The sequence below is a fragment of the Passer montanus genome, unplaced genomic scaffold (assembly GCF_014805655.1).
Source record: "Passer montanus isolate IOZ18808 unplaced genomic scaffold, ASM1480565v1 scaffold155, whole genome shotgun sequence".
NCBI classification, from domain to species: Eukaryota; Metazoa; Chordata; class Aves; order Passeriformes; family Passeridae; genus Passer; species Passer montanus.
The window spans coordinates 675,538-694,693 of NW_024362605.1; positions in this window are offsets into that span (position 1 = coordinate 675,538).

A 19,156-nucleotide genomic window follows, 5' to 3' on the forward strand; every position below is an offset into this window, starting at 1 on the left:
TTGGCTACTCATAGATCTGGTGTGACAAAGCTTTGTCCTGCCACTCCCTTCCAACACTTTGACTCCCATTCTGATCCCCTCTTTCTCCCTGAAAACTCCAGAATGCCACATTTGTGCCAAATTTACCATTTCATCCCATCCTTTTGTTTTGTACGTTTTGTACTTCTCTTTTTGAATGTCCCCAATGCAATCCTATGCAAATCACCCAGACCCTGTATCTCTAACTTGGCTGTCTCTGCAGTCTGTGGCCTATTCTTCAAGCAGATCTTCCTTAACACACCAGCAGTATCCTCTGGACCCCGGTGAATGTGTCTTGACCACTGTATTGGAAACACAAATTTCTACTGGGCTTTTTGCAGTATCATCCATGTCACTCATCTTCTGTTTTGTCCTTCTCTTTTTTAATGTCCCCAATGCAATCCTATGCAAATCACCCAGACCCTGTATCTCTAACTTGGCTGTCTCTGCAGTCTGTGGCCTATTCTTCAATCAGATCTTCTTCAACACACCAGCAGTATCCTCTGGACTCTGGTGAATGTTCTTGACCACTGTATTGGAAACAGGGATTTCTGCTGGGCTTTTTGCAGTATCATCCATGTCACAGAGTTCTGTCTGGGAGCTCAGCAGCTTCCTTGTCTTCATCTAAATCATTTTCCCTCTGTGGGTGCTCTTGACTGCACAGGAAGAGACTGTGCTGCTCCTTAGGGATTACACATTCCTAAACTTCTACTTCCAGGTCATAATACCTGCAAACAAAACCTCCTTCAGTGATAGCAACAGGGACACCAACAGTAACAGGGATGTTGTTTGGGCAACACCTCAGCTCCTGTCAGATCACCAAGAACATCTCTGCAGCCAGGCAGACCCAAATCTCCCCCAGGACAAAGGGTGGCTCCCACTCCCTTCTCTGTGTTTGTTCTCTTTGTCTTGTGTCTCAGAGAGCCCTCCCAGCCCTTTCTGAGCTCAATGGGTTACACTTGGATCTGGCACAGGTTGTAGGCTCCAGCACAGCATCATGTGGCTTCTCAGGGGCCTTCACATCTTCCTTGATATGAATTTTTTTGCAACATTGTTCATTGGGGGGTCTGCAGGTATCTGCTGGTACCCAAGTTTTCAGGAAAAAGGCACTGGTTGGATGCTGCTTATGTGTTTGCTGGTGCTGATTCTCTTGGAGAAGAGCTGGAACATTGACTTCCACAGTGACTCTGCCTACATAAGCTGGGGTTATTCCTTCCTTGGCTCCTTCAAGGGATGAGGCATCCTGGACAGCCTTCAGGACAGCCCAAACACACCGTGTTAGCAGAACTGTCCTTGCCACGTCTGGCCACGAAAACACAGACTGAGTGGATGTTCAGGAGTGACTCTGGGACACGTGCACCCCATGGACTCCTCCACCTGCTTTGGTGTGGGCAGAAGAATCCCACAATCCTATCACAGAATCATGAAACGGTTTGAGTTGGAAGGGACCTTAAAGGTCATTCTTAGCTGGCACTTCCACCCCACCTGCACCATTCCAGGTGAGACAGCTCCTATCCACAAATCCTCACACCCCCTGGGAGAGCCCTGTGTGCCAGTTCTTTGCAGTGTAGGAAAAACTTGATCTTCTCCACCATACCACCAGTCAAACCACTCATCTAGGACTGCATGAACTCTGCAGAAAAATTTAGATGGGAATCTTTGGCTTCAGGAGACAAGATTTCTCTGTTGTGGCTGAGCAAGACATTTCACAGGGTATCAACAAGTGGTGTGTGGAGACAGCTGTCTGTTTGCATCCCTGGCACATTTGGGAAAGCTTTTCCTGGGAGATAGGTTCAGCTGCTGGTGGTACTGCACTGGCTCAGCAGAGCAGCAGATTGCCTCTGTTTGGAAAGTGGGAAACTCACTCCCAGAACTTGCTGAGACATTTGCAAAATGATTGTGCTCATCTTCATAAACTGAGCTTTGAAGGATTTTTGGCTGGAATGAGCCAGTTGCAGGGAATGTCAGTGCCAGTGAGGGAGATGGAGTTTAAATTTTTGAGCAGCAGAGTGATTGGGCCAAAAAAACCCCAAACCAAATCAAATCAAATCAAAACAAACCAAAACAAAAACAAACCAAAACAAAACAAACCACAAATATTTTGAAGACTGCATTTGCCAGCACTGAAGTTTAGCAGGTTCAGTGCAACCTTTTTTGGTTACTGTTCAGGGGCCAGCTCTGTCCCTGGTTATTTTTTTTCTTCTTGGTTAGTGCTCCGTGACTGATGAGGATCTCAGTAAAACACAAATTGATTTGCTTGGCTTTCATGGTCACCTCTGGACTGTAATTACTCAGGCAGGAAAAATTAATTAGTCCAGTGTGGGCCGACTGCTGCTCTCCCAGCATTGCTGAATCTTAATTGGAGAGCTCCAGCAAAAGGTGCTGATTCACACCATGGCACGATGGGGTAGGGATTTTTCCAGGGACAGAGGGTGGAGGGGTGAAGGGGGCTGAAGGTCAAGAGGAGATATGTTGTCTTGATCCACCATCAGCAGCTGGACTTTCTTTCCTCTCCTCAGCTGTGATAATGAGCCTGTTAAAGCCAATTTGCCTCTTTCAAACAGCAGTTGAAACAAGAGACAGTGGATTTGGTCATAAAATATCTGCATGGATCTTTCTGGAGAATGCAAAGCTCACTCAGAAAAAAAAACAAACAAAAAAAAAAAAAACCCAAAAAAAAAAACCAAACCCAGGACAAATCAGTGGCCTTCCATCTGTGAGACACAGCAGTGATTAATCTCTTACCATGTTCCATGATGATGCCATTTGTGAGCGTGGTGTAGCACTGACATCTCTTAGAATCACAGACTCACAGAATCATTTGAGTTGGAAGTGACCTTAAAGCTCCTCTCCTTCCAACCCCCTGCCATGGACAGGGACACCTTCCACTGTCCCAGGCTGCTCCCAGCCCTGTCCAACCTGGCCTTGGACACTCCCAGGGATCCAGGGGCAGCCACAGCTGCTCTGGGCACCCTGCTCACCCTCCAAGGGAAGAATTCCTTCCCAATACGCCATCTAAATCTGCCCCTTATCAGCATAAAGGTATTTCCCCTTGAATGGCTTTACAGACTCACTCTGCTGGGTTGGGACTGTGCAGACATGAGCTGCTGGCACAAACTCCCAGTGGTTCACGACGAGCTCATGGCAATGGGAATGGCTTTGCTGTTGCTGAATTATTTTTATTTTAGCATCTGTCTCCTCCTCTCTGTTCCACAATTGTTTGGTGCAATCTGATGCAGCAAGGTCGCCTTTAGCTGTGCAGTGAAAGAAATGTTGAAGGTGCTGGTGAAACGTTGCTCAGCCCTCCCTTGCAAACTGGCGTGGGAGACAGCTGAATTTCATTTCCCCATCTTTTTCTCAGGCAAAGACAGTTTTTCAGACAGTTTTCAGCGATTACTGCAGCTTGGCTGTGGGCTTGCTTCACTTCCCTGGTGTTTCTACCCGACAGCAAACATCAGCACAGTGAGAGCCAAACAGGATTTTCTCATAGCTGATCAGCCCTGCTCACAGATTTGCTAATTAAATGAAGTCTCGTTAGCAAAAAATCCTCTACTAAGCTCTAAATATTTCCATTTTGAGTTTTGCTTAGGAGGATCTGAGGCTTGCTGCACTAAATCTCTGGTGAGGACGTGGTGCACCCCTGCCTGGGTTCATGATCATGGCACAGAGCCTGGCATGCTGCTCATTAGTGCAGCAGACACCTACATCACCCTTACTGCTCCTGTTTGCTCCGAAATTTATTGTCTCAGAAGCACAGTTTTATTGAGAAAAGATAGAAATCCTGTTTTTCTGGCCAGCTCCATATCTATTTTACTGCTTGCAGGCTGATTCCTCAGGCTGCAATAGGTAACAGGGCTTGTGTCCCTCTACATTAAAGTAATTGCCAGGTGGGAGGAGGGGGTCACCCCTGGTTTGTCATTCACATTTCTGAACTTCAAATCATAAATGCTTTAATCCAGAGACCGAATCTACCCCTGGCTGCCCATTTGCAGTTCAAATCTCCCGCCAAAGCCTTACATTTTCCAAATTAGATTTTTACCAGTGTCACCATATCTTCTTCCTCTGCCCATTCCTTTTGAAGGTGAGGAAAAAAGCTTAAAATTCAGCAAAACCCTGAGAAGATGAGAAAAGGCCCTGAAAAATATTGGTGTGGTTTGATATACATCAATTCATCATGCTGTTGTTTCCAGGTAAGAGTCAATATTCCAGAAAATACTGGGTAGGAAAAATGAAGCTTGGTGCCAACACTGTAAAAGAGACCTGGGAAGCAGTAATGCATCCTAAGGTGCATTAACACCTTGCTGTTGGAAGAGAACACAGGGGAAAAAAGATTTATATATATCATAGAATCATGGAACCATAGAATCTCACAGTGGTTTGGGTTGGAAAAGAGCTTAAAATCCATCTAATTCCACTCCCAACTATGGGCAGGGCCACCTTCCACTTCTCCAAGCCCTGTCCAGCCTGGCCTTGGACAATTCCAGGGATCCAGGGGCAGCCACAGGTGCTCTGGGTAAATATCTCTGCCTTTCTTTCAGCGTGTGCAGTGATCATGGTGCTGTGCTCAGAAAGGGCAGGATCACAGTGGCAGTGATACTGCCAGTTTAGAGAGCTGGGGGGAGGCAGAGCAGTTGGATAGAGAACTACAAGGGGGGAAAAAGGATTTGAGATGTTTATCCAGAGAAGAGCTGATTTACACAAATAGCCTTGGTTCCAAACCCATTATGGATAGGACAGAAACGACTCAGTTTCATTTGCATAACAGGATTTAGGTCAGAGTCAGCAGGGAGATTGTGGAAAATTATGATGTAGAGATTAGATGAATATTTATCCGGGGAGATGAATGTGCAAAGCGGGACCAACAGGCTGCAGATCCCTGAAAACTCCTGCTCTCTGATTCCGGGGCTCACCAACTCCTTGCAGGCTGGAACAGGAGCCCTGGGGTGGCCTGGGAAAGGAAATGCTCCCAGGGATGTGTTGGTTTGTCTTTGGCTTTTGCCAGTGACCTTCAGCTTCATCCCTGAGCAAAGCCTGTCAGTCCTACAGGACAATTTTCCAGGCAAGTTTGTGTTACTTGGGCATCACCCACATAATAAAACTCTTTGCTTGTGGAGGGGGATCCACCCACATTTCATCTGACAGAGATGGGCCCCTTTTCTGTCTTATAATGATCCAGCTGGGTCACCAGATTGACCTCAGTTCTGCTCTGGTTCCATTGTTTGAGTGCCTGAAATTTTTATATGAAAAGGGCTTTTCATTCCAAATCATTTGTGCAGAATGAAACTATTTCTTGAAGAAAAGTTCATTATCATTTAAACGCTCTGCTTTTCACAAACTTACTGGTATCTAAAATTGATATTTTAATCAAAGCATTACTAAACATCTATCAAACTAATTTAAATAATTACTGCTTTGCTGTCTTTACAGTAGATACAATTTTCTGTAAGCAAATGCAAATGAGCAAAGAGTGAATATTTCAAAAATGGTTTTATCAGCTTTAGAAGAAATCTTCCTTTAAATCTGATAGATTGTGTAGAACAAGGAGCATATGTTGGATCCAGTTAATGGAAAGCATTTCATAATCTTGATAAAGAGTAATTTTCCCATTTTTGCCAGTTTCCCTCTATCTAAAGCATTTTTTACATTAAGAACTTGATAATGGCCTAACCACCTTGTACCTCTTTCTAGTAGATAAAATGTCTTTCTATTATTGTGAGCATTTTCACTCAAACATTTGCTCCTGCTTCGTGACACTAAATGTGACTCAAGAGGGAAAAGCATTTTCTCCAGGTTGATGGGTTGAGCAGAGCAGCTCCTGTAGCAGTTTCACAGCAATGGTGAATTATAAAAGCTTCAGAAAATGCTCCAGTATCAAAATGAAAGGTTTTTATTCCATCTTTGCCAGCAGCTCCACCAGGAGCTCTGCTTCCCTGGTATCATGTGTGTCACAGAGGACAACTGAGCCACAGGACTATGATTCATTAAAAAAGGCACTAATGGTTCCACGTGAGGCAGGTGGGGCAGAAGGATGAAGAGATGCAGAGGGAAGGGACACCAAACCATCAGTGTCCCACAAGGCACAGGGACTGCAGGATTACTGCCAGGTTCTCTCAGGGAGGAACTCACAGGATCACAGAGTCATTAAGGCTGGAAAAGACCTCTAAGATCATTGAGCACTGCCAGCACCACCACAAAACCATGTCCCCAAGTGCCACATCCCCTTTGAATACTTCCAGGGATGCTGACTCCAGAATGACTCTGGGCATCCTGTGCCAGGGCCTGACAGTCCTTTCCAATGAAACAAAATTCCCTGATATTCCATATAAACCTCCCCTGGCCCAGCCTGAAGCCGTTCCCTCCCCTCCTGTCCCTGTTCCCTGGGAGCAGAGTCCGACCCCCCCGGCTGTCCCCTCCTGTCAGGACTTGTGCAGAGCCACAAGGTCCCTCCTGAGCCTCCTTTTCTGCAGGAGTTCCCTCAGCTGCTCCTGGTGTCCCAGACCCTTTCCCAGCTCTATTCCCTTCTCTGGACATGCTCCAGCCCCTCAGTGTCTTTCCTGTCATGAGGAGCCCAGAACTGACCCAGGATTTGAGTGCTCAGCATAGGGGACAATCACTGTCCTGGTCCTGCTGCCACCCCATGGCTGGGACCATCCAGGTGCCCTTGACTCGTTGGCAAATGCTGTTGTGATATTTTAGCCATGTAACAAAGACCATGCTGCAAGAACACCCAGGTGCTTCAGTGACTGCTCTCAGACCTCTGCAGCTGCTGAGGGAGTTGGGAAATTCCCTGTGACTCTGATCCCAGTGTTTGCCACTGGGGTATGACGAACTGCCACTGGATTTTACGTGAATGCTGACTTGACACCCATGGTGCACTTTATTCTTGAAATTGGAAGGTTCTCCTAATTTCAGCCCAAACTGGCTCCTGATCCACCTCCAGCCATCACGGCAGACCCACCTGTCAGTTCCCAGTGATACATACATGGCATTTATGTCCTGTCTGTCACACAAGCATTTCCCCCTGGAGGAATTATGAACACAAGGGACAGAACAACCTGGTGGAAGGTGTCCCTTGCTGTGGAAGGGGGTGGAATGAGATGGGCTTTAAGGTCCTCCCAACCCAAACCATTCTGGGATTCTTTAACTGTACAAGAAGTCTCAAATGAGTCAGAGCTGGTTGTTCCAGTGTTAAAAACAAAAAGCCATATGCAACCTATAAATGCTTAAAACTTTTCCACCTTCCTTATGCCTGTAGTTCATGAATTTTTATTTCTTAACTCTTGGCCCCCTATTTTACAGCAGGTATCAAAAAGACAGCCTTGGTTGAGACACTCTAAGGACACGAGTCTGCTTTGTGTTCCTGAATGTCTCCTCATTCAAAAGGTGACCCATTTCAAAGAGTGAGGTCTAGTTCTTCTGCCAGTCTTGGTAGCAGCTCCCAGTTTGTGTCACATGCCAGCCATGAAACTCAGACCTAATTTTTATTCTTTGCTCACCATCCTGTACTAAAGAGATTTCCCTTTGCAGTCAGCTATGCCCTAAGAGGAGTTTTCTCTCCAAAGATCTCTCCCAGGAGACTTTTCCCCATGAGTCCATGTCCTGTTGGATTCAGAGCTGTCTCTGAGCACTACCATTCCCTTCTCTGGTAGTTCCCTCTTCAGTGGAAACACTTGCAGAGTCCTTTTATTCACTTTCAGCTCCAGAGCCCAAATCCATGGCTAATTTATTAGGATATCACAGAAAGCAAGAGGGATTTAGTTCATGTATGTCCTATGCATGGCAGCACTGATCCTACCAGGAAATGCTGCTAAATTATCCAGAAACAATTTAGCTTTGTTAAATTATCTTGTACTTTATGTATTTCTCCCTGCTCCCCTGGCTTTATCTGTTCTTGTTCCATAACTTTGACTTCCAACTAAGAGCCTGTTCTTGTCTGAACCATGCTTCACCCTGTTCTTGACAGAGGTGTTTTATCTGTTACCCCACTATGGGGACTATCTCTGATTTCCATAATCATTCTCCATGGTCCTTGCTTGATCTGTTGTTCAGACAGTGCTGTTACTGGTCCAGGTAGAAATCAGTGTTTTATTTTTCACTTGAATCAGCCTAAATTGTGGCTTCTCCTCAGATGATGTCAGGCCTCATGACCTACCCTAATTTACCCTGGGATTTATGTTCATGCCCTTGATATCACTTTGGTGCTGCTGTTAGTTGTGGTAAATAAGATTTTCAGAATTGCCAACAGGTAACTTCTGATCTATTTTTGTCTCAAGTGTGTAACTGTCCTAATTTTCTCTTGGCTCCTCTTGGTTTCTATGGCTTAAGTGAGACTTACTATTATTAATTTTGATTTCGTGTGTGAGGTGGGTTTTTGGTCATTCTAACTTTCTTTTTCAGTTTATAACCTCTCAAACATTCCTCTTCTCTCTGCTCTCTCTCCCTTTTGAATTTTGAATTTTAAGTACCTGTGCCTTCTCTGCTCACAGATCCCAGAGCTGCTTAGTCAGACTCAATAATTCATTTCCTTAGCTTTCAAAGTTTGCCTTTTTAAGCTTCCAAACCTATTCTAGACCTACTTTTGCCCATTTTGAAAGTTGAAGTGAGAAAAGGCATCTCAAGATTGCACTTGATTCAAATTTTACTACTTTTATAACCACACAGGAACAAGGTTTAAAGCAGTGTTATACTTGACTTTTGCAAAGAAATCCATCACCTAAAATATCTGAGCCAATATAAGCAGTAATTACCTTTCAATCCATTTTTGAAACATTAAAAGCTCCCATAATTCCCATCAATGCCAATGCATTTGATAACTATAGGGGACTAATCAAGATTAGGTTGGAGCTCGGGATGCAGAGGAGGCTGCTGAGACTTTCCTGCCCTGTCCAGCCTTCCCCCCTGGCCCTGTTGTGCCCCTGCCATAGTTCAACATTGCACTTCCCAGACTCTTCTTGCTGACACAAGGCACCAGCTCCCTCCATCCACTGGTTTCCAGCATCGCTGAGGCTCCCATTAAAAAAGGCACTAATTGTTCCACGTGAGGCAGGTGGGGCAGAAGGATGAAGAGTTGCAGAGGGAAGGGACACCAAACCATCTGTGTCCCACAAGGCACAGGGACTGCAGGATTACTGCCAGGTTCTCTCAGGGAGGAACTCACAGGATCACAGAGTCATTAAGGCTGGAAAAGACCTCTAAGATCATTGAGCACTGCCAGAACCACCACAAAACCATGTCCCCAAGTGCCACATCCCCTTTGAACACTTCCAGGGATGCTGACTCCAGAATGACTCTGGGCATCCTGTGCCAGGGCCTGACAGTCCTTTCCAATGAAACAAAATTCCCTGATGTTCCATATAAACCTCCCCTGGCCCAGCCTGAAGCCATTCCCTCCCCTCCTGTTCCCATTCCTGGGAGCAGAACCCGACCCCCCCGGCTGTCCCCTCCTGTCAGGAGCTGTGCAGAGCCACAAGGTCCCTCCTGAGCCTCCTTTTCTGCAGGAGTTCCCTCAGCTGCTCCTGGTGTCCCAGACCCTTTCCCAGCTCCATTCCCTTCTCTGGACATGCTCCAGCCCTTCAGTGTCTTTTCTGTCATGAGGAGCCCAGAACTGACCCAGGATTCAAGGTGGGGCCTCAGCCTGGTGCTGTGGTCACATCATGGCTGAGACAGGCCAGGTGCTGTAGAACAACCCTGCTTAAAGGGAAGTTGGCCCAGAGGACCCTCTTGTGGTCCCTTCCAAAATGACTCTCTCTGAGGTTCAGACTCCTGCAAAGTCTTGTACAGGAGGAGCTCAAAGGGTCCCTCAGAGTTGGGTCTTTCTTATATTGTCACCAAGTGTCACTTTTAACAGTCATGGGGTGTTGGGTTCACTTCTTGACATTTGTTTTTGTGCCAGGGGTCCATCATCCCCTCAGTCCACACCCTGGTCATCACCTGAGGCCTCGTTCTGCCCATTTACCTCCCAGGAATCAGAGAATTCTACAAGTCATTGAATGGTTTGGGTTGCAGGGGCCTTAAAGTCCATCCTGTTCCACCCCCCTGCCATGGGCAGGGACACCTTCCACTGTCCCAAGCCACTCCAAGCCCTGTCCAATCTGGCCCTGGACATTTCCAGGGATCCAGGGGCAGCCACAGCTGCTCTGGGCAATAGCAGGGTCTCAGGAGGCCCAGGAGACCATTTTGAGGCCATGGAATCTCTTGGACCCAAGGCTCTGATGGACACAGCACGGCCTCACGGGGCCCAGGCAACCTCAAGGAGGTTATGGAACTTCATGAAACTGAGGCTGAAATTTGAAACCCATGGAAAGCAGGAGACTGCTGTGAGGTTATGGAACCCAATGGGTTCAAATGTGACACCCTCTGTGTCAAATGTGACACAGAGGAGCTTCAGGGAACCAAGAGCCCATGGTGGGGTTTTGGAACCCCATGGAACCAAGGGTCCAGTGTGACACATGGGGCCTCATGGAACCCAGGAGACCACACTGACACTATGGAGTCTCAAGGAGCCAAAATGCTAAAGTGGCATATCAAGGGGCCTTATGGAAATAAGAACCACAGTGAGGGTACGGAATCTCTAGGAACCAGGGCTCTAAATGGACACAGTGAGTGCTCAGGGAACCCAGGAGATGCTGTGAGGTTCTGCTCATCCAGGGAACCAAGGCTTTTCTGTGTCACAGAGCGGCCTTATGGAACCCAGGAGACATGGTGAGGCCATGCAATCTCTTGGAACAAAGGCTCTAATGTGACACAGCACGGCCTCTTGGAACCCAGGAGAGCACTGTGAGGTGATGGAACACTGTGGAACCAGGGCTCTAATGTGACTCAGAGCAGCCTCATTGAACCAAGGATACCATAGTGAGGGCATCATGGAACCAACGCTCCAGGGTGATGCAGTGGGGCCTCGTGGAGCTCAGGAGACCCTACTGAGGTACTGGATCCTCATGAAAGCAAGCCTGTCATGTGTTCTAATCTCATGAGTGCCAGGGCCTCCCCACCCTCACAGGAAAGGGTTTCTGCCCAATACCGCGTCTAACTCCGCCCTCTGGCAGTGGGAAGCCATTCCCCCTTGTTCTGGAACTCCAGGCCCTTGTCCCAAGTTCTTCTCCTCCTCTGTTGGAGCACCTTTAGGCTCTGTAAGGGGCTCTAAAGTATCCCTTCACTTCTCCACGCTGGACACCCCCAGCATTCCCAGCCTTTCCTCACAAGAGGAGTGTTCCATCTCTCCAACCACCTATCCTCTCTGAAAGACAACTTCCATACCTTAAATTGCCCTTGGCTTTAGAACATCATACAAAATTAAAGAACTTTTAGCTTTTCATACTCTTCTCACTTGGAACGGATTTTCCTCAGCTGTCTAGCAAAGCTCTGAAATCCTGTGCAATCTTTAGCAATTTCATGGTCTGTTATATTTCTATTTCCAGTGCAGAAGTCACCATGAATAGTATTAAAGAACCAGAAACACGACCATGAAAATGGTATTTTGATGTAGAATGGATATAAGAAATGCTCATCTTTTCCAGTCAGAACTAGCAAAAAAAAACAAACCAAAAAAAAAACCAAAAAAAACCAAAAAAAACCCAAAAAAAAAAAAAAAAACCAAACAAACAAACAAAAAAAAATTTCTAAGCCCTAAAATGCCAGAATCATGGCCAAAGAATTAGGAGAACTGGCATGTTTTTCAACGCTGCGATGTTGTCCATTCACCTGATGCCTTGTGAAGGTTGACTTAGAACAGAGACTTGACAGAGCTAAAGAATGAAGTAGAGACTTATTAGGAGGCCTCAAATAGATCCACCTTGGGCAGCACAAAAGCCCAGACAGGGCTACACCCAAGATGAACCAAAATGGCCACAAAATACATGACCGGTCACGGGGTCTCTCATTTTTATCAGTTCTGCTCCATTGGAATATAGGAGTTAATTGTCCAGTTCCAGCTTTAGCTCATGCAGTCCCATCCTTCTTGTTTTTCTCTCTTCAGTCCACGTTGTTTGTGCTCCTGGGCCTGAGATTTGGATCATTTGTCCTTGGTCCCAGTAGAGCAGGAATTGTTTTGTCTCCCTGCTCTGTGCAGAGAGCTCACCATGCCCTGATGTGAAGCCCAGACCCACACACTAGAGCAGCACAGAACCTGAAAAATAGAAAAGCCAAACCTAAGGCATCACCTCCAGCAGGATGGGCAGAGCACAGGAGATCTGGATGGTTTCAGCTCACAGCTGAAAGCCTGAACAGCTGACAGGAAGCTTTTCTTCCTACTGTGCCTCGGTTTCTCCTCTCACTCTCCCTGTCTCCCTGTCTCTTTACATCCCTGTTTCTCAAAGTGGTCTGGACATGTCCATGCAGCACCATCACAATGTGGTGCCAGGCCTCTCCAAGGCATCCCCACCCCACAAACAACGAGCAGTGATGGTGAGTGTAATTCCTACAGTCAAACTGCTGCAGCCCTGCATCATTAGCTGTGCCCTGAGAAAAAGAACACTTTAATCAGTCTGATGTATCAGCTGTGCCTTCCCTCACTGTCACTGGGGATCTGACAAACTCCTTCATGCTGCTTGATTAGAAACACCATGGCAGGCATGACTCCTGGCACTAGGGCAGCAGGGCAGTGTCTCACCAGGTCTCCTGTGGTCCATCCCTCAAGAGCAGAATGTCTGAAATCCACCACCTGTAGAAGGCTTTCTTCCCCCATTCTTGGCTCCCAGGTTGCTCCATTCTCTTGGTTCTCTCTCAGCTAAAGCTTAGTTTGGTGTGGGTTTGGTTTTGCAATTGTGTTACTTCTTCCAGGAGCGCTTGAGGAAGTTACCAGTCTCTTTATCCTACTTAAAGTCCTCTTTATCATCTAATATTGGGATCGTTCTGGTATCAGTCACACTGCAGACAAATTCAGACTTGAAACTTGCAGTAAAAACATCACTGCAAAGGGGCAGGAACAGCAGGTACTTCATGCAATCACATGAACTTCTGGTTTCTCTAAATCCCTGTCATTGCAGCCTGCCAGGACCAGTGGGCAAGACAGCCTCTGGCCAGACACCAGCACGGGGGCTCAGCAAGGCTGGGATCTCTGTCCCTGGGGGTGGTCAACACATGAAAGGACAGGAGTCCAGCAGCGGGATGGGTCTTTAAAGACCTGCTCAGACTGTGGGGTGACCACAAGATCTCCATGGGTCCTCCTCAACCCTGGATTTGTCTATTATTATATGAAATTAAAATAGATTGAGCATTTGTCATTATTCCTGTCTCAGGAAACATTTGACATCTGGGAATAGTTATTACAGTGTTGACAACCTTCATGGAGAAGGCAGAGGCCTCATATTTACACTATTTCTACTGAAACATTTCTGAGATGTATCTGTCATTTCCTAGTTCTTCCCTGTGAGGGTGGGCAGGCCCTGGCACAGGTGCCCAGAGCAGCTGTGGCTGCCCCTGGATCCCTGGCAGTGCCCAAGTCCAGGCTGGACAGGGCTTGGAGCAGCCTGGGACAGTGGAAGGTGTCCCTGTCTGTGGCAGGGGTTGGAATGGGACGAACTTTAAGGTCCCCTCCAACCCAAACCATTATGGGATTCTTTTTTTGTTGTTTTAGTTTTGTTGCATTTTTTCCCCCAGGAATTCCAAAAGTTGTGCAACATCCTCCTGCATGGGATAGCTTGAATAATTCAGACTCATTGAGCTTTTGTTATTTGCCATAAAAGATGCTGTGCTTTAACTTCTCACCCTCTTCAGTGAAGGTAAAAGGAAACACTCACATACCAGCCCCTCTTTGAATCCTACTTTTCTCCATGAGTGACTAGAATGCAGAAAACCACATACCTTCTTTTCTCTTTTCCCAATATTCAGAATATTCTGTTTGCTTAGGTGAACCCACCTAAAGACACTGCACTACCCTGGACATTTTTGTGTGTGTGTCTTTCAACTTTTTTAATGTGTGAATTCATGGACAGTCCTCATTCCCCACATCTCCAGAAGCCAGAAGGGGACATCAAACTTAGTGAATGACATGACTTTTCCTGAGCGGGGATAGTCCTCCCCAGAATTAGCATCAGGTTGTTGGATCTGGCAGGCAGACTGGGAAAAAAAATCATCCTAGTTCTTATCCTTTTCCAGATAAAATCTCTGTGGTTTGTTGTTGGTTTTGCTTTTAAGAGACATTTCTTTGGGTGTTTATGGAAAAGGACCAAGGAAATCCATTTGAAAGTTATGGACAGTTCAGAGCCTTGTTACAAAAGACAGCTGGATGTTTGGTATTTCCTATATTTCAAATTCATCTTTTCCATTGACAATATAATTAACATTGGTTTTAATAGTTAATTAAAGACCATAAAAAACAACACTGAGAAAACCTCTGCTCCTCTGGGGAGCAAACTTCCACTGCAGTTCTTTGATTAGTATCTTTTCATGAAATCAGTTATTATGACTCATTTCCCTCTCTCCTATACCTATTTATTTTCCTTATGTCTTTTATGGGGAACCTTATAAAAAGTGTTTTCAAAATCCAAGGAAATGACACACACTTGGGTCACCTTGCTCTCGGATTTTATTAACTTTTCCAGGTTAACAAGACATGCTTCTCCCTTCAGCAGCTCTGACGGTTTGACCTAATCAAGCTACTCTGGCTTTATCTAAATGCTGGATTATTTGATTCTTAATTAGACTGTTTCTCTGGGACTGCTGTTCCTGACACCAATGGGCAACTTTCTAATCTTCTTGGTAATTGCTGCAGGTTTGGATACAAGGACTGATGCAAAGTCCACTGGAAAAGCAGCCTCAGGAACTACTTGAAAACCCGTGTGGAAATATCTTTTGCTCCTAGTTAGCAGCTCCTTTCACAGCTCCAGAGCTTTGGTTTTCATGGTTGAAAGTTCTTTCAAGGTCAGATTCATCTTTTTGGAACAAAACCACAAAATTAAAACAAATATACCAGGACAAGATCAACAAAAAATGCCAAACCAACCAAACAAAAACCCACACAAAAAGACCTGAAACAATCAACACAGACTCAAAAACCCCAGAAAGTTCTGCTTGAAAAGGACAACTACATTTTTTATTATTCCCCCTATGGACTGGGTGACTGTTTTCCACGTTCCTCTTCCTTTCCCTCCCTCCAGATGCACCTTTTGTTTGCAGAAGTCTCTTCCTTGTCTTACTTTTCAAAATGCAGAGGGATTTTGGGATGAAATAGCCAAAAAAGGAGAGCAAACCCCCTGCACACCCTACCAGTCAGGGGATGGGATACAGCTTTCTCCATGTGTTTTCCCACATGGAATGTTTTCTATCCCGTACATTTGCTGTCTTCTGGAATTTGCAGAACCATGGAACCACTGAGGTTGGAAAAGCCCTCTAAGATCATGTCCATTGCCCCAGCACTGGCATGGTCACTGTTAAAGGTCCCCAAGTGCCACAGTTACAAATGTTTTTGCAAATTTTTTGCATTTTGGATGTTGACTCCACTACTGCCCTGGGCAGTCTGTGTCAATGCCTGACCATTCTTTCCATGAAAAAAAAAATTCCTATTATCCAATCTGAACCTTCTCTGGCACAGCTTGGGGCCACTTCCTCTTGTCCTGCCCCTTCTTGTATGGGGTGGGTCCTCATCCTAAGAAATGAGACGGGAGCAACATGTGCAGAATCCAGATGTTCCATGAAACAAGTGATACTTTTCTATTTCCCATTTCCACAATTTTATGCTTAAAACTGTGGATAAACTGTCTGGAAACATAAAAAAAAAAAAAGTAGCTGAAGGTATTATTTGCATAAGTTGCTGTGAATGGAGCTGTGCAGAACCAGGCACAACGAGGAGCAGGTGCAGCTGGAACAACTCTGGACCCACAGGTTTTGGTTGCAAGTTTCAATTTCTGGCTCAGTTCCAGGTGCCACATTCCAAGCAGGATTTCCTGGCCAGAGGTGTCTGTCTGTGACAGGTTGCTTTGCTGGATCAGAGGCTCACCTCCACTCTGACAGGCTCAGATGCTGGTGTTCCTCTCATAATTTCTTGTAAGGAAAATTGCAGAGGGATGTTTGGTAGTGGGGGAAAAGAGTAAGGAATGTAGGTTGACCAAGGAAGGGGTTCTGTGCAGGAGAGCAGAGCACCCCAAGAATGTTAGAGAAGCTGCTGCTGCCCCATCCCTGGAAATGTCCAAGGCCAGGCTGGATCAACCAACTTTGGAGCAGCCTGGGATAGTGGAAGGTGTCCCTGGCCATGGCAGGGCATGGAATGAGATGAGCTTTGCTGTCCCTTCCAACCCTAACCTGGGGTTCTGTGGCTCCAAGGAGGGGAAGATATTAGGGAACAAGACAGCCACTGGCCTTAGAGCACAAATTCCATCTTTCAGTAGAGGAATAGGGGGATTGGAGTTCTGGGATCCACAGGGATGTGTTCCACATATTGCACGAAGTGCTGCAATGCCATCTCTTGATTTGGGTTGAGGCTTTTCATTAGCTACAATAGGCTGCAAAGACAATTCCTTTGTGGGGCAGGGAAAGGGAATGTGCTCCAGAAACCTGGCGAGGACAGGGGGATTGTGCAGGAGTTCCCCACCTCATTCCCCCATTAGATGGGGAAATTCATTATTCTCAATTTGAAGAATGTTTGGAGGATGGGATTTTCTCCCATATCCTCTCACACCTCATGCTGCTCATGTTTCACTTCACTTTCTTTAACCTCTGGATATTTCTCCTCTTTATGAGTGTTTTGTGTTTTCCTGTCTTCTCTCTTTGTGTCTAACACTGATTTTATTGCTCCTTGAGCATCTTTCTCCATTCCTTCTCCTTCTTCCTGGTGTTTTGCCTCCCCTCCCAGCTTTGCCTTGATCAGTGAAGTGACAACATGTCAGCAACCCCAGAAGCTGCTGAGCTCCCGAGCGGCCGGAGCAGCTCTGGAGCACAGCTGCAGACCAAGGGGAGGCCACCCATGGCTCACATTTGTAAACTGCTTGTCGCAGTTCCTCACTCCCCAGCCTGTGATGCTGCCAAGAGCAATCTCATCTCTCAGGCACCCATCCATTTCCTCTCATCCCAGACCCTCAAGGTATCTGAGTCAAACCACCCCCCTCCATCCTGCCCCATCTGTGTGTCCCACATTCTGCTTTCCTCGGGGCCCATCTTTTCTTTCCAGCAGCAGTAGCTCCTGCTGCTTGAGTCCCCACCACCCAGGGACTTGGGCTGAACTACTGACAAAGAAAAGCTCTAAATAACAGGAGGAGGGGGTGATACCTGACAATCTCCTGGAAGGAGACACTTAACGGAACAGAAAATTGATAAAGGGCTTTAAGGTCCTCAGTGAAAAATCCACAGCTACAATCAATACAGCAAAGAAGTTTTTCGAGTACATTAGCAACCAAAATTCTGGTAATGACACAGATCCAATGTGAGGTGAGAATTGCTCGATAAGGATGAAAAAAAAGTGTGTCTGTGTCTGTGTGTGTGTGTGCACATGTTTTGTGCTGTGTTTTGGAAAAAGCAGATTAAAGAACACTATGTCATTGATGAGATTATTGTTGGCAAAGAAGATTGTTTGTCTCCAGTAGGGAGTTCTTAGAGAATTGGTTTCGAATAGCCTTGGTGGCAGAATAACTTCCTGCATGTGATATTACTGGAATCTTAATAACTTTTGATTAATAACCCAAACCAGTCTAGGATTCTATGATTTAAACCAAGTTGGCATTTCAAAGTTTAATTATCCAATAAAAGCTGTGTAGGATTTTCTGCTGGACATCCTTGTGGTCAGTTCTAGAAGAACTTGCAGTCAGTTCTTCAGAGAACTGAAGCCAAGTTGGGTGTTACAGCTCAGACCTGTGGTGGGGGAACCACTGGCTGGAGTGGTAGTTAATTAATTACACACTGATGAGCAGATACAGGCAGAAAGGAGCAAATAACATTTGACAAAGTCTAGTGAAAATATTTTATGTAGGCAGACTTACACCTCTGGTAAGAAGCAGTGGACACTGGTGTGCTGGTCCCAGTAAAAGGCCAAACTCCTGCCCAGCTGCTCACTCACTGCTCCCTGCAGCAGGAGGGGAGAGGGCTTGGAAGATCAGGAATGAGAAAACTCATAGGTTGAAATATAGATGGAAGACCTCTTACCAAATATCATGGAAATCATCCTAGAAGTCATCCTAGAAATCATGGAATGGTTTGGGTTGGAAGGGACCTCAAAGGTAATCAAGGAGGGATGGCCCCCACTAGATCTGGTTACTCAGGGTCCCATTGTTGTGGACTAAACAGACTCAGTTTGGGGAAATTATTTTAGTACCAAATTACATATAAAACCATAAAAATATATATTTTAAAAAACATTTAAAACTACTGATTCAGGTAGTTTGAATCAGAAAGAAAATTATTATCCCACAAAGGGAAACAACCTTTCCTCCTCCTTTCCTTGGTTGACCTCATTCCAAGTCCTGTTCTGCCCCTGCTGTTGCCACCAATGGTCTCACCCAAGCCCTTTATTGCAGAACAGGCAGTGCAGCTCAGGGCTGGGGTGCAGAGACTCCTTTCCCTCTCATTCTCTTCCTCTGCTCCGGCCTGGCTCCTCCACAGGCTGTGCCTCCTGCCAGGAACCTCCATCTGCTCCAGGGCAGGTCCTGCACAGACTGCAGGGAACCCCTGGTCTCCCATGGAGTTCTCTCCACCAAAACCTTGTCACAAACACCACCTGTTCAAAGGGGGGTCTGTCTTTTGAAACAGCAATTTGGGATCCAAGTGGGGAAAGAGGTTTCTTTTCATGTTTCTGCAATGCTGTTTTGAGGGCACAGAGAAACAAAAAGGTTCTCGTGGGTTCATTTGCTTTAGCCCAGTTTGCAAATTATCCTAAGTCCAGTCTAAATCTGTTTTGATTTCCTGGTACTAGAGCCATCCATCAATGCAGACAAGTCTTGTCCACTGTTATTAATGTTCAACTCCTTCTTCCTCCACGCTCATCCCTCATCATGACAATGCTCTTCTGGCTAAATTCATGATGGACTCTTGCTCTGTGGTGTGCAGCACTTCCCAAACTGAGGAGCAGAAGCCCAGTTCCAGGGATAGAATTTGCAGTGCTGAGTTGGGGGCCCTGCACACACTGGGATGAAGATGGAAAGGCCAGGCTCAGAGAGCAGGGCTTGTGACAGGGATGATGCTGAGCACAGGGATGCCCATGGCCCTGCTCTGCAGA